This window comes from Cavia porcellus, unplaced genomic scaffold, assembly GCF_034190915.1.
Source record: "Cavia porcellus strain 051 isolate PalLab524CR breed Dunkin Hartley unplaced genomic scaffold, mCavPor4.1 scaffold_24, whole genome shotgun sequence".
Lineage (NCBI taxonomy): Eukaryota > Metazoa > Chordata > Mammalia > Rodentia > Caviidae > Cavia > Cavia porcellus.
Window position 1 is genome coordinate 36,514,398 of NW_026947507.1, and position 23,708 is coordinate 36,538,105.

General features: G+C 50.3%; 1 protein-coding gene across 2 annotated transcripts in view; it reads left to right on the plus strand.

The window, feature by feature from the left end:
- The window catches only part of Slc25a37 (solute carrier family 25 member 37), a 40,200-nt gene that overhangs the window by 1,984 nt on the left and 14,508 nt on the right, over positions 1-23,708 (plus strand). The window contains exon 1 of one of the 2 annotated variants that reach the window (XM_023561450.2): positions 7,876-8,138. The exons of the other annotated variant lie outside the window; for it this stretch is intronic. The gene's annotated coding sequence lies outside the window, so the exon portion shown is untranslated. Of the gene's footprint in view, positions 1-7,875; positions 8,139-23,708 lie in introns of those variants that run through there. 2 annotated transcript variants of the gene reach the window in all.

Sequence of the window (23,708 nt, forward strand, 5' to 3'; positions counted from 1 at the left end):
CTTTTGGGCTCTCTTTGGCACTCAAGGCTTTTGTCTCATGTTAAACTCTCATGTGTCTGTGTAGACATTGGTATGTTTGGCTTCAGACCTCACTGTTACTTAGTATTGCCTTCTGAAACAGTTTCCACCTGTGGATGCAGTAGCATGGTGTGTGAGGTAGGAGGAGCAGATATGGCTGGGTCATAAGTAATTCATTTATCTTAAGGAGCTGTCAATAAAATGAGAAATCAGCTTAGCTAGCCAGTAAGTTCTAGTTCTGGGTTTTTTTTTTTACTAGAACTCCATTAAGCCTTTAGGGGCTCTGCTATTCTTTAAGTGTGCGGGGTTGGTTGTAAAGCGCCTCTGTTTTCTCCTGCAGTTTTCTTGGAAGGGATAGCAAAGATTTTTCTGTCAAGTTTTCAGCAGAGACACAAGCAGAGAGTAACCTTCTGGGGTTTACTTGTGAGAGAGCTGTCGTTCCAGGATGGTGAATGGCAAGGGATTGAGAGGTGCAGGAAATAATCTGAGTACTGATTGTTACATGGCACCGTCATGGACATAACTCATCACGTGCAGAGACCAGTCCTGGAAATTAAGTGGCACTGGTAAAGGTTGTGTGTGACCCCAGGGAGTCAGCAGCTGAGTACTGAGATCTACTCAGTATCTGTGCCAATCATGAGGTATCTGTGCCAATCATGAGGTGGCGGGGATGCATCCCTGCCTCAGTGATAGAAATGCTTTATTCCATGAGACCATAGCTGTGCTCCTCTTAAATATTTTGGATGATGCAAATGATGAGTAATTGAGTCAGGAGACCTGGCTTAGATTGTTCACCCTTACTTGCTGTATGCCTCAGATACTATTTTGTGCTTTAAGTTTTTTTTTTTTTTTTGGTGAGGTCTTTTTGTTTGTTTTGTTTTTGTTATTTAAGTATCTCTCTATATGATTCAGGCTGCCCTTGAACTCACTACGGAGCCCAGGCTGGTCTCTAACTTGTGGTAGTCCTCCTGCCTCAGCCTCCTGTGTACCTAACCATACCTGTGTACCACCACACCTCGCCATATGTCCCTTAGTTTTAAAGTCACTATCAATAGGCACTGTGTACCAGGTCAAGATTTCTCCACACCTTTAGCCCATCTTCCTCTCTATACACACAGAACATCTGTTGTCCTTTCATGCTACTTGAAACTTGAAAATAATTATTACAATGGAGACCAAATCAATGTAAATTGTATCTTGGAAGGAAAAGGAAGTTTGCTTGCGAAAGCATGTATTTCCACTTTGGTCTTGTAATTGTTACATGAGCGCGTGGAGCCAGCCTATTTCTTGCAGTTTGCCTATGCCAGGAGGTATGTGCGTGGAAACCAGCACTGGTCCCTTTCAGCCCCAAGTCGGCTGAGCTCTTTGGTTCTGTGGGCCTGAATGCAGAAAGGCAGGGTTGTTACAGTATAATGTTGAAGTTATAATGCTTACAGTTATAGTGTTGAAGTTGCTTTTTCATGAGATCCTCTTACTTCCCAGTGTCACTTAATAACCAGTGTTTCTCAAATTGTAGATCGTGACCCATTTGTGGGCTCAATGCTTTAAGAGAGATTGGCAGGCGTATAAAATGGGGACCGGCATGGCATGTGCCGAGGGACACTGGGCTACTGCAGTTCTGTCTGGGTTGTGTGTGTTTCCCTGGCGGTGGTGTGAAATGCGCCTCTGCCTGGAGGCTGTGGCAGTTTTCCTGTGCCTTCCTGTCTTCCTTTCTCTCAGTTCCACATGTAGTAGTGTACATGAATGTTCATTCACGTGTAAGGGGCCAGGCTGCTGGCACCTTTGGCATGGCCAGGAGTATGGAGGGTGGCAGAGGGCCAGCTAGCAGTCTCTCTACCGTATGAGACATGACCGCCTCCTCTGCACCTGGGATGTGGCAGCAGCTTCCAGGAGCCTCTAACCTGTGTTCCAAAGTGGCAAGTGGCGTGGTGGAGACCCAGACCAGCCTTTGGGGTAGAGACGAGAAAACCCCTGGTGGGGTCAGGAGTGCTCACGGTTGTGGGGAGGCATGCCAGGTGGGTGGAGGAGGAAATTCCAACTAGATTAGGCATACTGCTTGCAGACCATGCGGAGTCTGCTGTGGTGAAAGCAGGGGCAAAAGGAAACAGGAAAGATTTGAAGCAGGGGAACTTCCGCTTACCCTTTCACAGCCCTTCTTCTGCCCAGCCAGCCTGTCCGGGAAGCCCTGCCCTTTAGCTCTCCCAGGATGAGCCCTTCTTCCCAGCCCGGCCGCAGTGGAACATGCTCACTGCCAAGCTCGAGGCCCTGGCCTTGGGTGTCAGTGGCTGCCAAGCCTCTGAACTGCTAGTTGGGTTGGGGGGCCCCCGTGGATGTCCACAGCCAGCCCCGCGGAGCTCCAGGCAGCTCTGGGTGGGCAAGGCAGGTGGCAGGGCGGCTTACCACTCTGTTCTTCCCTCCAGCCCCTCCCACCCCCTTACAGGCAGGCTAGGAGGAAGGGTGCCAGGTTGCCAACAGTTGCCAGATCCCCGCCCACCCACCTCAACTCTGGAAACAAAGTACAGTACAGAGGACACCATTCAGCCAGCCCCAAGAGGGCGTGAAATCCCAAATTGCTCTAGTTCCTGGAACAAAATCATGGTGACTTTTCTCTTTCCTTGTCTTCCCCTCCCTTGTCTCCTTGCCTTGATCTGTCTCAACCCTTTTTTCTGTCCTTTACTGAAAAGTTGGGTTATGGAGTGAAAAAAGAGATCTTAGGGGCGGGGAATTTAGCTCAGCGGCATAAGCGCCTGCCTTGCAAGTTCGATCCCTGGTACCGATAAAAAGGAAAAAGACAAAAAAAAAAAAAAAAAAAAAAAAGAGAGATCTTCTTGCACGGCAGCCCTGATCTTCATCCTGTGTCCCCCAGACCACACTGAACCCCTGAGTCCCATGTCCAGCCCCAGTGCCCTATCACAACACACCACACGCCATCCCCATATCCATTTAGATGGGTGAGGGACAGGCTAGGGCTCAAGAGTGGAGGGTGACTCCCAGGACTATGGTGAGCCCTTAATTTTAATTAATATTAAATTTATTTGTAAAAGCCCTTTTGATATGGAGCGGTTTTGGGGGTTTAACAGACCGCATTGCCTAAACTGCACAACGGGTGTGTGTGGGGGGAGAAGTGTGTCATGTGGGAGGGAGTCTGGGGGTGCCTGGCACCTGTGGCCTTGTCATCCAGCAGGGTTTTGTTCCATCTGCTCTTTGGAGCAGTGATCCGTCTCTGGACTTGGGACCCTCCTTTCCTTGATTTAGGTCTTGATCTTTCGGCACCTTCTGGCAGTTGCTTCTGCCCGCTCCCCTGCTGCACCTGCTTCTCACCAAGCCTGCTGCAGTCACCCGGGCTCCCTAGCGCTTCCTGGCACTTTTCCTGTCCTCCTAGCGCTCAGCCTTTCCTCCTCAGGGGACACACCCGCCAGTGGCCTGCCCTTCGGAAGGCCAAGTTGTTGCTCTGCCTCTGCCTCCAGCTAAGATTCTCGAGGCAGGTGACCCGGTCACTTTCTCCTTATTGAACTGTGAACCTCCTATATGCTCCTCCTGACTACATTTGTCCCCCTCAGGTTCCGTATGCCAGCGTGTGGCTTACCTTCTGTGCAGAGGACACTTGGCTTTGATTTCCATATCTGTAGGGCGGGGATACTGATTTTCTTCCTGCTTTCTTTTTCCCTGACCTTACTCTCTGTTACTTCTTCCTTCTCTCTTTGTCCAGTGGCCATTATGGAAGTCACTCGAACATTTTCTCCTTGTTGGCCGCTGCTTCTTCTTCCTCCTGTCCTGATGGAGTCCAGCTCCCCCTGACTATATAAGTGTGGACCTTTGTCTCTGACTGCCCAGGACTGGACCCCACTTCGCACCTGCCTGTGATGTCGGGCAAGCGTCTTAACTTCCCTGCGCCCAGCTTCTGTCTGTGGAGACAGTGCACTACTCCCCTGGGGCTGGAGGCTGCTATGCTTGGGACAGTACCTGATGCCTGGTGAATATTCTCCAGGAATCTATTCGCTTCTTCTTTTTCCTCCTCCGTCTCCTACTTGTGCTCACCTTGTGGTTACAGTCACTACCCCACATCTCTGAGGACTTTGACATTTGGCACAGGCTGCTTCTCCACCACAGAGCCCTGTGGGTCTGGTTAATGCTGCCCCTCCTCCTGAGCTACATTGCCAAACTCTGTTTAAAATTAAAAAAAAATTTTTTAAATTTTGAGATAGGGTCTCACTAAGTCACTTAAATGCCTAGGTTGGGGTCCAACTTGTGATCCTCCTGCCTCAGCCTCCCAAAGTTCTGGGATTACAAAGGTACACCACTATGTCTGGCTCTCACCCCTGAAATCTTGGATCCAGACTCTTCATAGTCTGGCCTCCAGGGTCTGTTATTGTAGCTGCCTTCGGTCCTCTGTCTGTTTGCCTTTGCTGCTTCCAATACTGGCCTACCTTGACCTTGGTATTATAGTAGAATGTGGGGCAGCCGAGGCCTTCAGAGCAGTTGCCACACTGCCTCTGTTGGTTTCCCTGGGACACCTATGCTGCTTCTGTCCTCCTTGATGGCTGCTTCAGACTGGCCCAGCCATCTACTGCTTTCTGCCCCAGCACGGAGTCTCCCTTCCTGGTTCACAGAGAAACCAGGAGCCCAAGCAAACTCCTTCTTCTTGTCACTGCCCTTTCAGCTCATTGCAAAGGAGCAGGTATGCTTTGTCCCTCTACAGTGAGTCGGGGTGGCCAGTGAATGCGTGTGAACCACACAGACACACCTGGGTTGGAGTCCTGGTGCTCCCCTGGGATGCAGGGCTTGACCCTTGTGGGTTCAGGTTCCATCTCCGCACAGTGGGAACATTAGCACCAGGACCTTCTTGGAGTCTCAGTAAAACAGTGAAATGAGGTGGTGGAAACTCTTGCTGCCGTTCCTGGTGCATAAACTCTTAGTAAATGGTGGCAGTGGTAGTCATCTTTGTCACCATTTTCCAGGGCTGCGCACTTCCAGTGTCTCCAGCCCCTCCCTCATTTGCTGCTTCTCAAGAGTGTTTCTGTGGGTCCTACCCAGTCTCTTCTTAAATAAGTACCCAGGCTTCTCCCAGACATCTCACCTGGGCCCCCCATCTGCCGAGGGCCACCTGCTTCCTCCTGTAAGCAGACTCTTGTAGCTCTGGTTTTTTTCCCTTAAAATAACCACTGTTATCAAAGCACTGTTGATGCTTGATTTCTGTGTCCTCATCTGTCACCCCTCTCCCTTCTGCTTTGCACCACTCTCATCCTAAAACCCCAGGGACACTGCTAGTGATCTTGGTCACCTCCACTGTACTGGGCCTGGCCCCGTGGGTGAGCCAGAGGGGCTCAGCCCTTCTCCTTGCTTCTGGCTTTCCTTCAGTAGGTCTGGCTTCTCCTCAGTCCCTTGGCTACCTCCTGCATCCTCAGAGATCCCCCTTCACCCCACTCTCTTCCCCAGTACGCAGCTCACTTTCCACCTGGGTCCCAATAACTACCAGATCCCCATCTCAGGTCCCAGATCCCTAGGGAGCTGTGTCTGCAGGTGCCTTGCTAACACGGTCACTTGTGCACCTACAGCACCTCTGGATTGAGTATATCCAGAGCAGACCTCCTGCCCTTCCCCAGGGGCTGCCTTCACCCCTGTCCTTCCCAAGGAGCTCCCCCAGCCCCCTGAGGTAACTTCTGTACTCTAGCCCCTGCCAGTGTACATGGACAAACCTGTCCCTCTCTGCTTCTGTGACAAGTCTTGGCTTTATTTTCTTCTCTCTTCCCCCTGCCTTGGCTCAGGGAAAGTCAGACTGGTCCTTGTCCTCAGAGTCTGCCTTGACCACCAGAGTCTAAGTGAGTCTGTGCTCCCCTGTCCCCCCTGCACTTTCCTGTTGCCTGTTCCTGCTTTGTTTTCTTCTGTAGCATTTATTCCTTTCGCACACACACTATCGTTGACTCATTGACTTATTTTTCATTTGTACTTACAGTATGATCCTCTCCCCTCATTAGAATGTAGGCTCAGAGTGGGCAGGTTTTTTTTTTAACTTTTCCCTCCTGTATTCTCAATGATAGAAAGAACGTGCTGTACATAGTCAGTGCAGATTAAGTATTTTGGTGAATGAATTATTGTGGTTCCTTTTGCAAACTGCTCATTGCTGATCCTGCATACTCTGGCCTCAGAGTGTGCCAGATTCCTGGTCTGCCAATTATGTTTTGTTAGACGCCATGGCCAGGTTTGCAGGGAGCATAGTTTTTAGTGTGGAAAGCAGCCTGCAGGTGCCAGGTCATGGTCTTTTGCATCAAAGTGGGATCCTGTCATTGAAGCATAGGAAGTAAGACTGGCCCATTGGCCCTGGAAGTCCAGTGCATGCTCTCTGGTTAGCAGGGCATGCAGGCAGCAAAGGAACAGTGGGGCTTTCTGCAGGTCATATCTGTTGGCCTTTCCCCAGTGATCTTCCCGCAGACAGCCGGACTCGTGTGTGTGGCTGGACTTCTGTGGCCAGAGTGTGGTACATAGAAGTACTCTGAATACCAGGGTCAAGGCATGCAGCCATGGCTGTTTTAAAGAGATACACAAAAACCTATCCTGCAAACAAAAGCAAAGGAAACAAGAAGCATGAAAGCCTACTGCTGCGCAGATGCTAGTTTTTATTTCATCTATTTTGCATTATTATTAATCCATAATGGTCTTAGGCATGAAAGAGACCACCTGAGCTCTTGTGCTTGGCCTTCTGTTTTGCAGGAAGGCCCAGCAAGCAGCGACTGTCCTGATGAGGTGATGCCTTCATTTAGCTGCTTGTTTCATTCCATATTTACTGAGCGCCCTCTTGGCCAGGCCTTGTACTGGACACCAGTCTACAAAAATAAGAATTCCTGGCCCCCATTCTCAAAGCAGGCATGGTCCCTATAATTAGGCCCTGCGCTTAGGCAACAGGGCTCGCTGCCTTGAAGGCAAAGAATTGCCTGTCTTTATAGTTCCAGCAGGGCTCAATAGCCCAGATAAAGACAAATCCTGTATACACACTGTGTTTTTCCTTGTATAAGATACATGTGGTAAAATTTAACTTATAAATTAGATATGGCAAGGTGGGTGTGGTAGCATATGCCTGTAACCCCAGCACTCAGGAGGCTGAGCCAGGAAGATTGCTTTGAATTCCAGACCAGCCTGGATTATGTATTGAGCAACAAAATGAAAACTAACAAACACTTCCCCCACAAAAAGTAAGCCTGATAAGAGATGACCAACTAATCATACAATAGAACAATTTTAAGTAACACTATTTGGTAATAAAGTTATTTGAAATTTGTGGACTTTTTCTGGAATTTCCCATTTAGTATTTTTGGTTCACAGTGGAGCACAGGTAGCTAAAACTGTGGATGGGGGACACTGCTGTCACCTGGGCTAACAGACAAGGACTGGGTTGTCCAGGCTGTGGTGGGCCAGGCTTCTGTGGTCTGAAGGTCTCAGCCTGCAGGGCAGCAGCATCCGGGTACTTTGCTGGCCTTTGTGAATGGGTTCCTTTTCTGCAGAGGTGCTGATCCTGGCTCCTTAGTCAGCCTGGAAGCTCATACTGGCTTACAGAGGTGCTTCTGGGAGCACCCTCCACCCTGCTCCTCGTCCCAGACAGGTCATCGGGGTCCTTGTCTGGCCACTGAGGTGTCAAGGTTTCACACTGGTGCTTTCTTCAGAGCAAACCAGAAACATGTGGAAATAGGGAGAAATCCCAGCAGCCGCCTCCCTGAAGGGAGAGTTGCGTAACAGGCTTAGGAAATGTCTGGCCCTGTGGGTCAAGTGGAGGGACTGAGTTGGGTGTTACCAAGAGAGGACTTCCTTTGCCTTGCTGGGCTCCTGGTGTGCTGGACACAGTCAGCCAGAGACCCCAAAAGCTACGGGGCCCGGGGTCTGCCTGCCTGGCTGTGTCCACTGTTGGTCACTGCTGGCAGAAGCTCTTGACCCTGCGTCTCACTGTATTTCCCTTTCCTGGTGTCACCAAGAAGGGCCCTTTGGAGATGCTGCTGTGGGCAGAGGTTTTTAAAAAGGTATGTGCAGGTCAGACTTAACTGTGGGTGGAGCCTCTGGAAAGGCCACCAACCAGAGGACAGCCCTCCTGTATGCAAGTCCTGCTCCTGCGTTGACTACCTTGGAAACCCTGGGTAAGTCATTTCCCTGGGCTGGGTTTCTCTTCCTGAACAGCAGGACCTGAGCTGAAGTTTGTGAATAACTTGTGCAAACCTCAGTCCACGGAACACATTGTATCAGAGGTGGCGTGGTTAATGATTGGAGCTGGCCAGGTTCTAGCACAGGCGCGGGAGCCAGACTTCCCTGGTGGCGGCAGAAACCTCTTGGCACCTTACTTTTCATCTGCACAGTAGGAATAGCAGGATCCAATGCAGGGCATCCTCATGAGAGCTGCAGGGGGACCCGGTTCATGAACTTCATTATTTCCATTCTGCAACCAGAATCATTGGAAGAATTAAGTTTGTGAACCAAAGTGCCATTGTAATGGAGGTGGTTCTCTTGGAGTGTTAAGAATTGTTAAGCACCTCCTTGAGTGAGGTGCTGCATACCTGTAATCTCAGCTCTCTGGGAGGCTGAGGCAGGAGGATCACAAGTTCAGGCTATGGAACCCAATGACTTAGTAAGACCTTAATTAAAAAAAAAAAAAGCCTGGGAATGTAGCTCAGTGCAAAGGCCCTGTGTTCAACCCGCAATACTCTAAAAAAAATAAAACAAACAACCCCCCCCAAACATACACACACACACACACAAACACAAAGAGGAAAAAAACAAAAGAAAACGAAAATCCAGGCACATGGTGAGCACACACTAATCGTACCTCCTATTATATTATTTCTGAAAGTATATTACTGAATTCCCGGATCTGTTTGTCCGTTGCTGTTGCAATTGTGTATCTGTAGTAGTTTTGTAATGTTTTGACTTCTACTCTGTCACTTATTTGATCCAGTTAGTTCCCCTTTACTGGCTGGAAATGCCATGTAGTGACTCATGTTCACAGATGAGGAAACTGAGCTTCAGAAAGAAACGTGGCCCAGACATACAACCTCACTCTACGACAGCAGAGCTGGGGTGGTGGGAGCGAGGGAGGGCTTCAGGCAGGAGGAAGCAGGTGGCGTCCTGGGCTCAGATGCTGGTATTAGTGACAGGGATGTCCCTGAGGTGGCTCTGTGAGATGAATAGGAAAAGACTAGGTTTCATCCTAGGGCCCTCAGCTTCATTCTTGAGGGAACAGAGTCTAGGGTGGGCCAGCAGGAAATTGTGGTGTCTTGAAAGTATGGCATGGAATCCAGGGCTTCAGTGTATGGTTAGGAGTTCTTCAGTCAAATCTTCCAGGAAGGAAGGTGAAAGATTGAACATAACAGAGGGTTCCTGCTGTAGAATATGTTTGACTCTGTCTGGCTTCTTTCTCTGCAGCAAATTGCGGCTTTTGTGGTCCCTTCTTGTTTCAGCAGTCACAGTTGCACCAAATATAGGGGTTCACATTTGGACTGGTCTGAGGATCCCAGTCTCTATCACAGCATACCTTTCCGAACAGCAACCTTTTGGAAAGGGTGCTGTGTCATAGTACCTTAGGCTATTAGAGTACGGTGCTTTCATTTGAAACTAAGAAGAGAAATTCTGCCTTCCCCTCCTGCCTTTCAGGTCTACTAACTGCGTCTCAGAAAAATCAAGCAAGCAAGCAAACAAACAAACAAAAGCTAGATTTTTGGGGAACATAGTTTAAAAAGTATGAAACTGTGCAGGTGCTGGGTCATTATGTTTCTTGTCCAGGTTGGACCACTGCAGAATTTCCTGTGGCTGCGTGTGGCCGTGGGCATCTGACTTCCCTAACACAGTGTCTCCCATCTGTTGTGTGGGGACAAGGACAGCTGTCTATCATCATCCCCTCTTCACTCAGTGACCCAGGAAGGGGCGTGACATCAGAGAATGCTCAGAAGGATCAGCTGGCCTTTGGGGACAGCAGCAGGGTGCCCTGGGGCTGCTGGGGCAGGGCATCTGTGGAATTAGCATTTTATATGTTCATTCTTAGTTTTTGAGAGAGCCTGTCCCTTGGAGCCCCAGCAGATGAGTCTGGGGATGTCATGAGGAGGGGGCCACAGGGAGCAGTGCTGACTAACTGTGGCCCTGAGATGAGACTTTGTGCTTTCGATGACATCTGGGTTCTTTCTCACCTTGCTTTGTGCTGTGTGTGCTTTCTGTGCTTGCTTGTTTTTCTGTGTGGACATCCGTGCCTGGGTCTTGGTTCCCTCTGGCCCTACTTTCCCCACAGCACCCAGATTGGAGGTTTTGCCGGTGCTTTACCTTACCAGGCCGGCCTTGCGTCAGATGGGCGTGGGGCGGCTTGCGTGGCTCTCCAGGCTTGGCTTCTGACTCATGGGGCTGCTTGGTTGCTGGATGCTGCTTCTCTAACAAGGGCAAGTGGCTCCTGGGGGTGCCCAGCTGCCCAGAGTCTGGGGCAGAGTTGCGGGGTGGCCAGCAAGATGATCAGATCCAAGGAGTCAGACCGGGAGGCGGCAGGGTCCTTACAAAGGAGAGAGCATGCCTACTGGGTGTGTCTAACCAAGTGGTCCAGGGCGCTTTCCTTAGTCACTGTCGCTGGCCGTGTTTGCTGGCTGCTGGCTTGACAGGGTTACCTTGCTGATTCACAGTGATGTCCCTACCTGGAAAGACTCTCAGGGGATTTGTGAAGATCAACTCGGTCCCTGTCATCACTGCTGACTGTAGTGGTTTTGGACTGGGGCTGGCAGGAGACCAGGGCCTTGATATAGCGCAGGTGTCTCCCTGTGTGGGTTAGAAGGTGTTATGAAGGAAGGGTCCTGTAAGGGTGACGAGCTGTCCTCTTGGGACCTGGACCCTATGGGGAAAGTTGAGAATGGCTTCTGGGGAGAACCATGACATCCCAGTGTCTGTGTCTAGCCCCGGGAGACAAGGATGTTAGAACAGGGCATTGGAGTCACTAAGGCTAAGGAGGTCAGTGTGGGTCGTGGCCTGGCTGCCTTCAGGAAGCCTGTACCCCTGAGGCTCTGATTTTGGGGTTTCTACCTGGAGCCAAGCTGGGAACGTGTTGGTGGTTTGGGATCTCCAGGCTCCTTCTCCTCCTCCCTCTCCGTGTTCCCAGTTGCCTTTTTCCCTTTGAGGATGGGGTGGTGATTTGCCAGGAAGCCAGCCTCCTCCCCAGGTAGAAATTTTCACCTAAGGGCTGAGGAGGGTGGGAACAAAAGAAGCAAGGGGGCATGCTGTCCTGTGAGAGCCACTTCTGCTCGTAATTGGTTCTTAATTAATGGGGGGCAGGAGCAGCAAATGTCAGCTGGACCAGCATCCAGATAGGCAGCTAAAAATTAAACATGGTCATGTGTGCGTGGAGGTTTAGGGTTTGCCCGAGTGACCTTTACTAACCCAGGTCACACTTGGTAGGGTGAAGAGAGAGCCTTGAAAGAGACTGGGCAGGTGACAGCCATGCCTGGATGAAGCCAGGACTTGGTCCTGAGGCAGAGCCCATGGAGTCATTCTCCAGAAGGAGAAGGTTTCCTGTGAAAGGGCTCAGACCTAACAAGTAGGTGAGGCAGTGATGGAATCATGCTTAAACACTAGTTTCCTTGAACCTTGGCTTCTTGGGCAGCACACTAGTTTATACAGTCCAGAAAGGGAAAGGTAGTAAATTCATTTGCTTTGGGCTAGAAATGGTGGTGCACGCCTATAATCTCAGCATTTGGGAGGTTGAGGCAGGAGGATCAAGCTGTAAGTTCGAGGCCAACCTGGACTACCTAAACAGGACCACAAACCACCCCCCTCCTCAAATTACTTTGAAAATCACTGAAAATTTACGGTTAGATCTTGGTGCTTCAAGAATATCAATCCAGAAATGACTTTTTAACTGCAGAAACAATGTAAATAACAGTGCATATGTATTTCCACATTGGAGGAACTTTGCTACTTCTGTGCCTCCCAACAAAATCTTTGAAGTTTCACGAGGAGCTGGAGAGGTTGAAACTGCAGTCTGCTATTGTGGATTCACTGCAGCTGTGGAGCATGGCAGGTTCCCTTTACCCTTGGACTAGCACTGTCCCTTCGCAGACTTTGGCGAGGGTCCTCCGTGACAGTGACGCTTGACCTGACCTTGGTGAGCATTCCTATGTTCCAGCCTCAAGGATCTTTGTATTTTCTGGTGACCCAATCATAAGAAAGCTCTTGAAAGTCTCTCTCAGTCTCTGAAAACCAATTGTTGCTACAAAGCTGAGCTTTTACCAGAAGCTGCTTGAAATTGAAAACAGATTTGTGGTCTCAGAGTAGCCAGCATTGAAGGGACCGGGAAGCACTCGACCCCCATGCAGCCAGCACTCAAGTGGTTGCTTGATGGTGAAGGAAGGCAGGAAGCAAAAGGAGGAAACAAAAGGCAAAAGTGGGTCTTTCTGTGTCTTCTCGGGTGTAGCTGCCTTTTAGGTAAATCCTCATTGGCTTGAGCTGACCCTAGACCCACAGAAGAGCAGTCCTACGAGAGACACATCACTAGCCCTGAGCCTCAGCATCTGTCTGCAAAATGGCAGGATCAAACAAGTGATCTCAACAGAAGTTTCTGGCCTCAAATCTCCACTCCTTATTCCATGGGGCAGTGTAACTTTTGGGAACTCTGTTTTGACTTTGCATGGAAAGTGTAGACCCCTCAGACTTTTCAAGAGGAAGCTGGGAAGACCCTTGGGGTGGATTCTGGGGCAAGGGCAGGGAGAGGAGCCAGCTACCCAGGTCCCATGTGGGGCCTTGTTTGTCCCTGATTTCTAAAGTGCCTGCCTAGAAACGATAATTTATTTCATCTACTTGAAACAACACTTGAAAGCAACACTTCGAAACTACAAATCCTTCATTCAGGCGATTCCAGTGGCCACAGCCCCGCCCTGGAACCAAGGGGAGATTGTGGCAGATGCTTCTGGAAGGCCCTGTTTATAGCTCTCGGCCTCCTTCCTGCCAGGACCTTTCACAAATTCACCACCAGGAAGCTGAGTCATCCAGGGGTCAGGCCGCATGGCCAAAGGTCTTCCAGTGCTACCAGTGGCACAGATGGGGTCGGCCACGCCTTTCAAGGGAACAGTTTAGGAGGGGACAGAGGGGACACTGGGGAGGCTCCCTGAAGTGTCTCCCCATGGCCTGCAGAGGGGATTGTGTGCCCTGGAAATGTCATAGTGAGGAACCATCTCCTGTCTTCCTTTCCCGAATGCACAGCCAAGGTCAGCGCCAAACAGAAACGGCATCGAGAGTAAAATAGCTCATGTGCTCAGTGTCCAGAGCTCAGTAAGGGCCCCAGGTCCTTACGCCACATCCTAGCCTCCCTTTTGATACTCAGTGGCTCAGAGATGCCAGCCTCCAGGCCAGTTCACACCCCTGCTGAGTCCCTCTGTGCCTTGTGCTTTCCGTGCCTTACCTCCTTAGCCTCAGGTCCCGGCTATGGTGTCACCTTCAGCAGTTAGGTTCCTGGATGGTCCTCCTCATGGCATCTTCTGCTTTCACTTCTTGGTGCTGAGAAATATTTGGTTTCCTTTTTCTCTCCCTACTAGACTATAGCTGCCTTGAAGGCAAGGATCCCACCTGACCTGCCTGTCCCCAGCCACCAGCAGTGCTGACAGTGCAGTGGTGGGAGGGGCTTTCTGGCATAAGGAGCCTGTTGCTTTTACCCACTGAGGCTCCTGCATGCTGTCACCCCGTGCCAATCTCCTGTCACTTTTGGGAACTTTTCTGATGGGCAGCTTTGGCTTAAATCGCACGCCTGAGGGGGTTTTAGTCCGTCTGAGAACTTGGCTATAATGGGAGGTTCCTGTCATTCCTGAAAACTTGAAGACACCCCTCCCCTGCTGCAACAAAAGGAAAAAAACTAAATCATGTAAGTCATCTAGCTGCAATTTAGCGAGTGGGTCTTGGAGGCTAGAGTCTTCTCATGGCTCCCTTTGGTGTGACATCCTTGGAATGTCAAGCCTGAGGTTTCTGGTATGTTGTCCTCTGTCTCTATTATTGTCATTTCCTGTGAAAGGAGAAAGGTATGTGAAGAAAGGAGACTGTTTCTCTGGAGCCGTGACCACACATACATTATCCTAAGTTATGGGGATAATTTGATAGCAGTACTGGTTGTGACATCTGGGGAATTTACCCCGGGTTCCTAGTTTAGCCTCTGACACCCCCTAAAATTTTGCAACCCAGCTTGGATGGGGCTCACATCTTCAGCTGTTCCTCTGTGTACAGAGCCCCAGATACTGGCCAGACCTGTGTGCTGGGGACACAGATCTTCAGCAAGGGACCTGCTTGGCACATGTCTGTGGCTGAACCTGCATCATCTCTGGACCCTGCGCAGTGGTTTACATTCATGATGACGAGGTCCTGCCTGCACGGTTCTCTCCAGCTCTCATGGGAGACAGACACACAGACGCATCACTGTGCATAATTATAAGTCATGGTGGGGATGAGCAAAGGCTGGCAACAGCTCCTCTGAAAAATCCTTTTTTCTGTGGATAAGAGGCTAATTGTGGGGCACGCTCTGGAAGGTGAGGACTTGGCGAAGGGCATCGAGCTGGTCTTGTAGAAGCTGGCAGGGCCACACCCGATTTGGAGACACATGGGGTTCTGAAGTATCCACCTCCCTCTTCTATCCATGGGTTCCAGGAGCGCCAGTGCCCACAGAATGCCAGGCACCCCCAGCTCTCTGGCACCGATGCCCAGGGCAGGTCTCGTAACCACCAGGCTTGTCATCTCCTGTTCTCTCACAAATGCTAGGCTCTTCCATGCCTGAGCTTGTGGGGTGCTGCTTGCTAGACTAGTCCCTTTGGGGTGGCGTGGTTCGTCCCATGATGGAGAGGGAAGTGCCACATCATTGGGCCAGGTCAGCAAGTGGGAAGGAAGAGGACTTGGGCTTGCTGTTCTGAGTATTTTGTCTTCCGGTGTCAAAGCATTGCCTTCTGCCCAGGATGCCATGGCTTGACTTTCCAAACATTTCCTTCCATAGCAGCCTCTGGGGCTAAGAATGTTGTATTTTCAGCGAATTACTCTGTGCATTTGAAATCTCTGGCTGCCTTTACCCCAGACAGACAGACAGACAGACAGATAGAAAACCTGCTGTCACAGGTGTCATGGCAAACTTCAAGGAATTATTTGATTGTGCCAGGATTTTAGACCCTGAAATGTACCTGGAGTGAGCTGTTGATCAGACTTAGGATATTTTTTTTCTTATTGTGGCAAAATATACATAAAATTTATATTTTACTTTTAGTGTACAGTTCAGGAGTGTGTTATACAGCGAGTCTTAAGTCTTTTCATCTTGCAAAACTAAAATAATAAGTCCTTGGTTCCCTCTCCCCTCCCCCATTCTACTTTCTCTTTGAATTTGACTCTTCTAATTGGAATCACAGTATTTATCCTTTTACGACCAGCTTATTTCACTTAGCACAATATCTTAAAGAGTTAACCCACATTGAGGCGTGTATCCAAATTTCTGCCCTATTTATTTATTCATTTATTTATTGTCTTTTTGAGACAGCGTCTCACTGTCAGTTCAGGCTGGTCTTGAGCTCATTTTGCAGCCCAGGCTGGTCTCCAGCTCACCAGGATTCTCTTGCCTCATCCTTCAGTGTGCAGGAATTACAGGCATGCGCTGTCACACCTGGCTAATTTCTTCCCTTTTAAGACTGGGTGATATTCTGTTGTATGGTAGAAAACATTTTCTTTATCCATTCATTGATGGACACTTGGGTTACTTCTAGGCTTTGGGGGCTGCCTGCAATCCTGCTGTGAGTGTGGGTGTAGAAACACCTGCTAACTGCAAATGGAATTGTTGGATCTTCTGGTAATTCTGTTTTTAATATTTCGAGGAATTGCTTTGTTTAGCTGTACCATTTTACATTCTCATCAACAGTGTACAAGGCTCCCAGTTTTTAAGTTGTTTTGCTTTACTGTTGTCAGTGCTAGAGATTGAACGCAAGACTTTCCATAGGCCAGGCAAATCCTCTACCACTGAACCACATCCTCATCCCCCTTTAAATTTTTTTAATACAGATTTTTCTTAAGTTGCAACTAGATCTGATGCATCATGACAGACTTACCTCCTCCAAATGAGATTTATATGAAAACTTTGGTTTTCCCAAAGGCTGTAGCAGTTTCATTGATTTAGACTGTTAGAGACTGGAGAGGACCTTCTTACACTTTGTTAATACATTTATTCTTTCAACAAATGCAGTATTTGCAGTTGTAACAGACAGTGAACAAAATCCAAGAAACCTCACACCCCTGTAGCAGTGTCAGGGAATCTCGGTACTCCAGGTCCCTGTCCAGCCCTGACCCTGGACTTCAGTACCTGTCAAAGGTCCCCGGAGTCGCCCTTGGCCCAGAACAGCTAGATCAGGTGAGTAACCTTCCTGGGGCCTCTCTGCGCCTGCGTAAGCTGATACTAGTGACCTCCCGGCTGTATTAGCCGTCTCCCATGTTTACTTTATTATATAATCAGGATTAATTTAAGCAGAATTTCTTTCCCTTTGAAATGGGGAAGGAAGACAGGTGAAGGTGGGAGGTTCACAGATCCTTAAGGTGCAGCTATGGGCAGGTCCTGTTTTTCTTTTGGGCCTCAGTTTCCCTTCTGTGAGGAGGCTGGGCACAGTGGAAGGGCTGCAGGGAGTAGTGGGCACTGTTCTTGGGTCAGTGTCCAGTGGTGGGTTTGTTCCCACTCAGATGGATCTAGCTAGAGGGCATGGGGAGGCTTATAAAGGAATCAGTAAAAATGGCATTTTTCTAGATGTTTGCTGTTTATTTAAAAACACGCGCGCACGCACGTGCACGCGAGAAAGAGAGAGAGAGAGAGAGAGAGAGAGAGAGACAGAGACAGAGACAGAGACAGAGACAAGAAGCAGGCAGCACAGGACCTTCAGGACACTGGAGGATCAGTGGTAGTGTGAACACTACCACAAATAAAGAAACAGGCTTGGTGAGATAAGTCAGTTGCCTAAGTCCACACTCTGAGGAAGAGGAGGAAGAAGATGAGGAGGAGGAGGAGGAAGAGGAGGAGGAACAGGAGGAGGAGAGGCAGACCTGGGCTACACATGCAGCTGTGGCTCTGAACCTGTTCTGTCAGCCCCATGAAGGAAAGGCAGTGTCACCTGGCCAAACTTTGTTGGTCACCAGTCAATGTGGGGTGTTATTCCTGCAAATTCATACTGGGCCCGCAGTCTGCAAGCCAGTTCCTTGTGGTTGAGAGCTTTCCTCTGGGATCCTGGAGACTGTTGTGTGGGGACTTTTGGTCTTCCTATTGCTCTTCTCTAACTGAATGGGACTCACATCAAACCTGCAGTGAAGTCCTTTGTGCCGAACATCAGCAAGCAGGAGGAGCAGTAAGGCGCAGCTAGTCTGGTGGTGGTCCAGGCTGCCTGTGCTGACGGGAGTGGGCCCCCTTCCAGCAGGGGACACTGCAACCTTTCTAAGAACCAGTGCAGTGAGATGGGCATTTACAGATGGGCATTTATACCGTGCTAGGTCATGGCTGTGCTGAAGTCTCCTTAGTTGTACATCTCAGGAAGCACATACGAGAGGGTCTCTGAGACGAGGAAACTGCAGTTCACGGAGTATTTAAGTTCACACAGCTAACGAATAAGACTTCATTTGGGAGCTGGTTGAGGCCTGGGACCATCCTGATGTCCTCAGGTCCTGACTGTGGCACAAGGCCTGGAGCTGATGCTCACTGTGCAGTTGTTGGTTGGAGCAGGGAATGGGTGGACTTCAGAGCTGTTCCCTCTGGTTCTGCTGTCCCAGCCCTGTGTTCCAAAGGGATGCTGCCTTCTTGACACGTGAGGTCTCCCCTACCTCCTGTCCCCGCCTCTCCAGCCTGCTCTGATGAGGCCTCATTAGTCTGGTTTCCCAGCCAGTGTATCTGTTCCTTAGCGGCAGAGGCTGTCCCTGAGTCTTGAGTGGGTTGTTGGAGGAAGTTTCTAGGAGAGTCTGAGATTGGGATTTGCAGCAGAGTATGGTTGGAAGATTGTCAGAGAGGCAAGGTCGTCTCCCAGCTGGAGGGGCCCGGGCCAGTCCACCATGCTGTTTCCATGTTAGCAAAATGACAGGGGGAAGCTGATGGGCGGCAGAGCTCTGAAAACAGAAGCTCACAGGGGTCCCCACTATGCAAACCCATGGCAGAGATGCAGGAGCAGCGTGTCCTTTGGCCGTGTCCAGGTGCCTGGGCTTTTGTGTCTGCCTACCTGTGGTGGTGACCTGCTCTCAGGTGGGTTACTGGGCTTTCTTGTGCACTGCTGGGTTGACTTCATTCTTCACGGTGGCGCTAAGAGGCTTTAGTGGGTTTGCCTGTATGCTAGAGAAATAAAACATCTTTGAGGGTCGGGCGTTCCTCCAGCTTGCCTGGGACATCTTTCGAGGAGGGTGTTTACGGGCCAGTGGCATTCCCAGGTCTGGCTGAGTCAGTGGGAGGTCCTCATAGTCCTCTTCATTAACCTGAGTTAAATTCTGGGAGGCAGCTTTACCGCTGGCATATTTCAGTCTTAGCCTTTGAATATGGCGGGTGCTTAGTTAGCCCCTCTGAAAAACATACTGAAGTTTAATTGCTTTTGTAGCAGTGCTGAGAGGCAGGACTTTAGGAGGTGCTGAAGTGGTGAGCCCCTGCCCTCCTCCATGGACAAGTGTCATTATCCTGGGAGTAGGTCCCTTATAGGGGGTGTGGCTTCCTCATAAAAGCATAGGGTTGGCTGGATTTCCTTGGTTTTACACACTTGCCCTTCTGCCTTGTGACGATGCAGCATAGAGCCCCTCACCAGATGTTGGTGTGTGCACTTGAACTTGGAGGCTGCGAACTGTGGCTCAGATACACTGCTATTGATACACCACATTGGTGGCACTCTGATAACAGCAGAAAGATGGAGAGAGAGGCTTTCAGATGTCCTGCCTGCTTGTGACCTTGGCCAGCATTCAAGGTTTTTTTCAGGACACAGAATTGGTTTGTGTGGCTCAGTTCTGTGTAAGAGCAGTGGCCAGGGTCAGGTTGAAGCTGTGTGATCTCTGTGGGAGAAGGCTTATGAGTACCTGGTAGCACACTGCTTGCAGGCTGAGTGTAGGCAGAGCCCTGCCAGGGCCTGCATGGACATTAATAAGCGAGAAGTTAATAACGTTAGGCCTCCTCCCCCTTTCCCAGGTCAGACACCTAGGAGATGGTGGTCATAGAAGCCGAGCGTGTTGGGAACAGAAGCAGAGCTGGAGATCACCTGTGATCCTCTGAGAGGTTGGGTTACCTGGCGGTTAGGAATATGACTCTGGAGCCAGAGCACCTGGTTTCTAATCCTTCTCGTGTGCCCTGTCTTGGGGCAAGTTGCTTTCCCTTTGTAAAAGGGGATTGCTTTCTGTTTCTAGTATTCCATTATTTTGCAAATACAGACACCAGGGGCTCAAAGAAGCAAGTGGATTGGCCGAGCCCACAAGGCCTGTTAGTGCTAGATGTGGGACTAGAACCTGTGACCCAGCCTTCTCCTTTTCTTACCGGGCCAGGTGGGTAGGAGTGACCCTAGCTCAGGTTTCCCTGTAGCACAGTACTTGCCTTCCCTTTCTGTCTCCCAGTAGGGTTACCAATTGCACCCCTGAAGTCCCAGCTCTGGTACCTAGAATGATAGAAATTTTTCTTCCCTCTAGAGTGGAGATTATTTAATACTCTAGGTGGGCTGCAAATGGGGTGTTCTGAGCATGTGTAGGGTACCCTGGCCTTGGACCAGGCATGGATTTGTTCCTCCCTCCCTGCTAAGTTTTCTATGGGAAGGGAGGAGCCTGGAGCTGCCTCCAAGGGACAGGAATGTGGAAAGGTTATCCTTTGAGAGCCCCAGGCAGGGCTGTGAGCCATGGGGTGGGTGGAGAGGGAGACTTAAGTGGGGTGTGGTGTCACCAAGGCCTTGCTAGTAGCCCAGGAGCTGCAGTTTTGGAGACACTGCTGTCAATCAGGCTGCACTTTGGTTATGTGGAGTTATGCAGGCCTGATACTTTTTCTCAGGTGCAAAAGACCCATATATCCAGCTGACCATGCAGCTTTGCACAGCAGCTGTCCTTTGGCTGTTGGGAGTGAGCCATGGAAAATGTCTGACTGTAAATTCTTGACTCTTCAGCGAGGAACCCAGGGCCTCCTGGGTCTGGCCCCAGCAGCCTTTCTTCCTGCAGACGTGGGTGGTGGTCTCATGTACCCCATGCCCTGGCCCATGCTGCTTTCCTCCATCACCCTGCCTGTCCATGTGGCCCACAGTCACAGCTGTTCTTTTCCTCTCTGTGCCTGGTTTGTGCCCCGACAAAAGTCACATAGCCCAGAAAAATCAAATAGGGTAGAGGGGAGCACAGTGACAGCTCCATTCCTTGTGGCTTGATAGATGGACCCCCCTCTTTCTAGATGCCACCCCTGGACATAATCAAGGACCGAATCATACACTGTGGCCTGTGTGAGGGGGAGTGGGATTGGTGTTGTGGCTTCTTCCCCAAGAGCCCAAGAAACCTGGTTATCATTGTGGTAGTGGAATCAGTTTCTTCTGCTGAACTTGTGATAGGAACAATTCACTCAGTACTTTTGGCCCCAGAAACAACAGTGCTCCCCACGCTGCACCCCAAAATGTGGTCTGGTGGACCTGGAAGTTTCCAGGATTTCATCTGGAGAGCATGGACAGTAGGCGCCCTGGATGCTCTACAATCTGTGCTCCACCCTTTAGAGACCGGGGAGGGTGGACTGTGGACACCTGTGGGACTCAGTTGAAAGGCACAAGAGCTGGACTGGTCTGTTGCCCACACATGAGCCTCTTTCCTCCTGTCCTCCAATATAGGGCATCCCGAGTGCGAAGAAAGTAAGGGGCTTTGTAGGATTGGTTGGCTGGGTTCTCTCAGGCCTCCTGGCTCTGTTTCTTCTGCTAACATCTTTCAGCTGATTTTCCCGTGAACTAGCCCTTCCCTTGCTCCAAAGTCATAGTTCTTAGTGGTGGCTCTTTGCAGTGAACTGGGAGGCCTTTTTTAGAATGTGTGTGTCTGGAAGTCCCCTTGCTGGTGAGTAACCAACTTCCCACCCAAAGCCTTTTCGAGTCAGGACGGTGATTATTTTTAGAAGTCAGTTTCTCTTGCTGGTCTCTAAGAAGATCCAGTTTCCTTTTGCTTAAATAAACTCATATATGTAGATCTGTATGAGTTTGTGTACTGTAGAGGAAAGCTTATTTTCTTTATGTGCAGACCTTTGCCAATTTAGAAGTACGGGTTTTGTTTGTTAATCTGTTTGGAATGTGGAGCTGGGGTAAACTCAGGTGTTGCTTCCAGCACTATGCATGAGGCAGCCTTCACTCTTGGTTAGTGGGTGATTGGGAGTGACGAGGGATGAGGGATGATGTCCCCTTGCTTCCTTGCAGGTCATATTTTGCATGGGATTTCAATGGCCTAGTGCATGACCATTGAAAGCCCTTTTAAGGAGTTTGTCTCCCGTAAAGGATCCTAGGCAGGGAGCAGATTCCAAGTCAGGACCAGGACGCCAGTGAGAGGTTCACTGTGTGCTCCGTGCTTTGATGTGGTTTGGGTCCCTGCATTGGCAGTGGTGCCTCCTAAGGACTCTGGAGGGTGGGTTAGGGCTTGGCAAGGCCTGCATGAGGTTTGTGGCTTTGCTGGGGGAGCCAGCAAGGTGCCAGAGGAGCCTCTGCCTCCCGGCCTGTACAGTCCAGTGCTCTTGGGAGTGGGTACCGGCCTGTCCTGTCTGTCATAGGCAGCTGTCGATGTGGGCTGACCTCATGTGTCTGGAGAGCTGTGGCAGTAGCACCCAGTGCAGCAGGACTGTACTGCTGGGTGGGGCTGGGGGGCTGGGTGGAGAGCTGATAGCCAGGACATGGAGGGGGTGGGCAGGCCCTGTAGGCAGGCTGGGCATTCACTATGGTTGGATTTAGTAAATGTCAGTGCCAGTTTGATTTTGGATTCCAAAAAGTCCTGGGCCTAGGTCATGGAGTCCACTGCTTGGCATTTGTCTAGGGCGTACTGCCGTCTCCCTTGCTTTGGGAGAGGGTCTGGAGCAGAGATCACCGGGCAGCCTGGATCTCAGCCCCGGGTCCCCATGGAGGTTGCGCCTGCCCACTGTGACCTGTGCTTGTCCACACTGTCACCGGGTGCTGCAGCCCCCACCCTGCTCTGTGTCGACCTCCTATCTGGCTCTAAATGAGTAGGTTTCACATTATCTTCTCCTAATCCTAAAAGTGCCTTGTGCACGTTGAGCACAGGAAGTTTTTTATGTTTGAGAAACTGAGAAGGGTGGGTTGGGGCCCCCAGCAGGCTTGGGGAGGCTCAGTTTACCCCATTCTCTTTTCTGGGCCCAGGCCTAGCTCCTAGGACCCTCAGCCATGGGATCTTGGGCAAGTCACAGTCCTACTGTGTCCATTTCCTATCTGGAAAGGAAGGGGCAGGGCTACTGCACTCTCTCCCCAGGGCCCTCAAGCTCTTGTTACCTGATCAGCAGGTTCGCCAGGGCCAGGGACTGAACCGCATTTTCCACTCTACCTCCACCCACCCTCTTACCCACAGGGAGAGAGTGGGCCAAGGAGGCAGGCCTTTCTGCCTGGCACCTTGGGAAGAATTAGAGGAAGGGGCAGCACAGGTTTGGAGTTTGTGTCCTTGTGCTGAGCCCTTCTGCTGTCCTGATTCTGAGGCCAGAGGGCACTTGGTGCAGGCCACATAGCGAGTGGCAAGGCCAGCCCAGACACCCAGGTCCCCTGGTTTCTGGGCTAATGTATTTTTCCTTCCTGCCCTTTTGAGAGTGAACTACAGTTTTACAAGTGGGCATGGAGGCTACAGAGAAGATGCAGCAGCAGAAGCAGCAGCAATGCAGCGGGGGAGAAAGGGGTGACCTGCTTATTTACTGGTCTGCTCCTGTCCCCTCCAGGTGCCTGCTACTGTGGCCTCTGTCTCTGGGATGCTGACTGAGGACTGTCCTCTGTCCTTGCAGGCACTGCCAAGGTCCTTCTGACATCTGCAGGTGCTCTGTACTTCCTGCCCCAAGGGCTCCCTTCGCTGGTTGGCTACAGCTTTATTCTCCTGGACACGCTCAGCGAGGTGTAACTGGTTATTAAGTGAAGAAAGGCTCACATGTAGGAAGTGCCTTTTAGACCTCGTTGAACAGGTTTGGGTCCTGAAGGACTTCCAGGGCCTTTAATGTGCTGAAATGCGTTGGGCGTTTCCCAGAGGTGGGAATCTCCTTTGGAACCTGGAAAGGGATCCTGAGGCTGAGGGAGAGCCTGACTGGCAGGGAGGTCTTGACCCAGCCAGGAAGGGGGATTCGTGAGATTTTGTGTGTGTGTGCGTACATATGTGCATATGTGTGAATAGTCATTGCTTTTACTCTCTGCCTCTTCTTTGCATTCTGAATCGTTCATTTCCATTTCCTCCTCTCTTTTCTTATTTTTATTCTCACTCATTTTTATTCTTTAACAGTATAGCAAACTCTACAAAACAGAATTTTTTGTCTTAACTGTTTTTAAGTGTACGGCTCAGCAGCATTAAGTGCATTCCCGGTATTGTGCAGCCATCACCAGCATCCATCCACGGAACTGTTAATCTTTCAACACCAAAACCTCACACCCATGAGATGCTAACTCCGGGAGGTCCACCCCCAGGCCCTGGCAATGCCCACACGTCTGTGTTGGACAACTCTAGGCACCTGTCGGTGGAATTGTGCAATATTTGTCTTTCTGTAACTG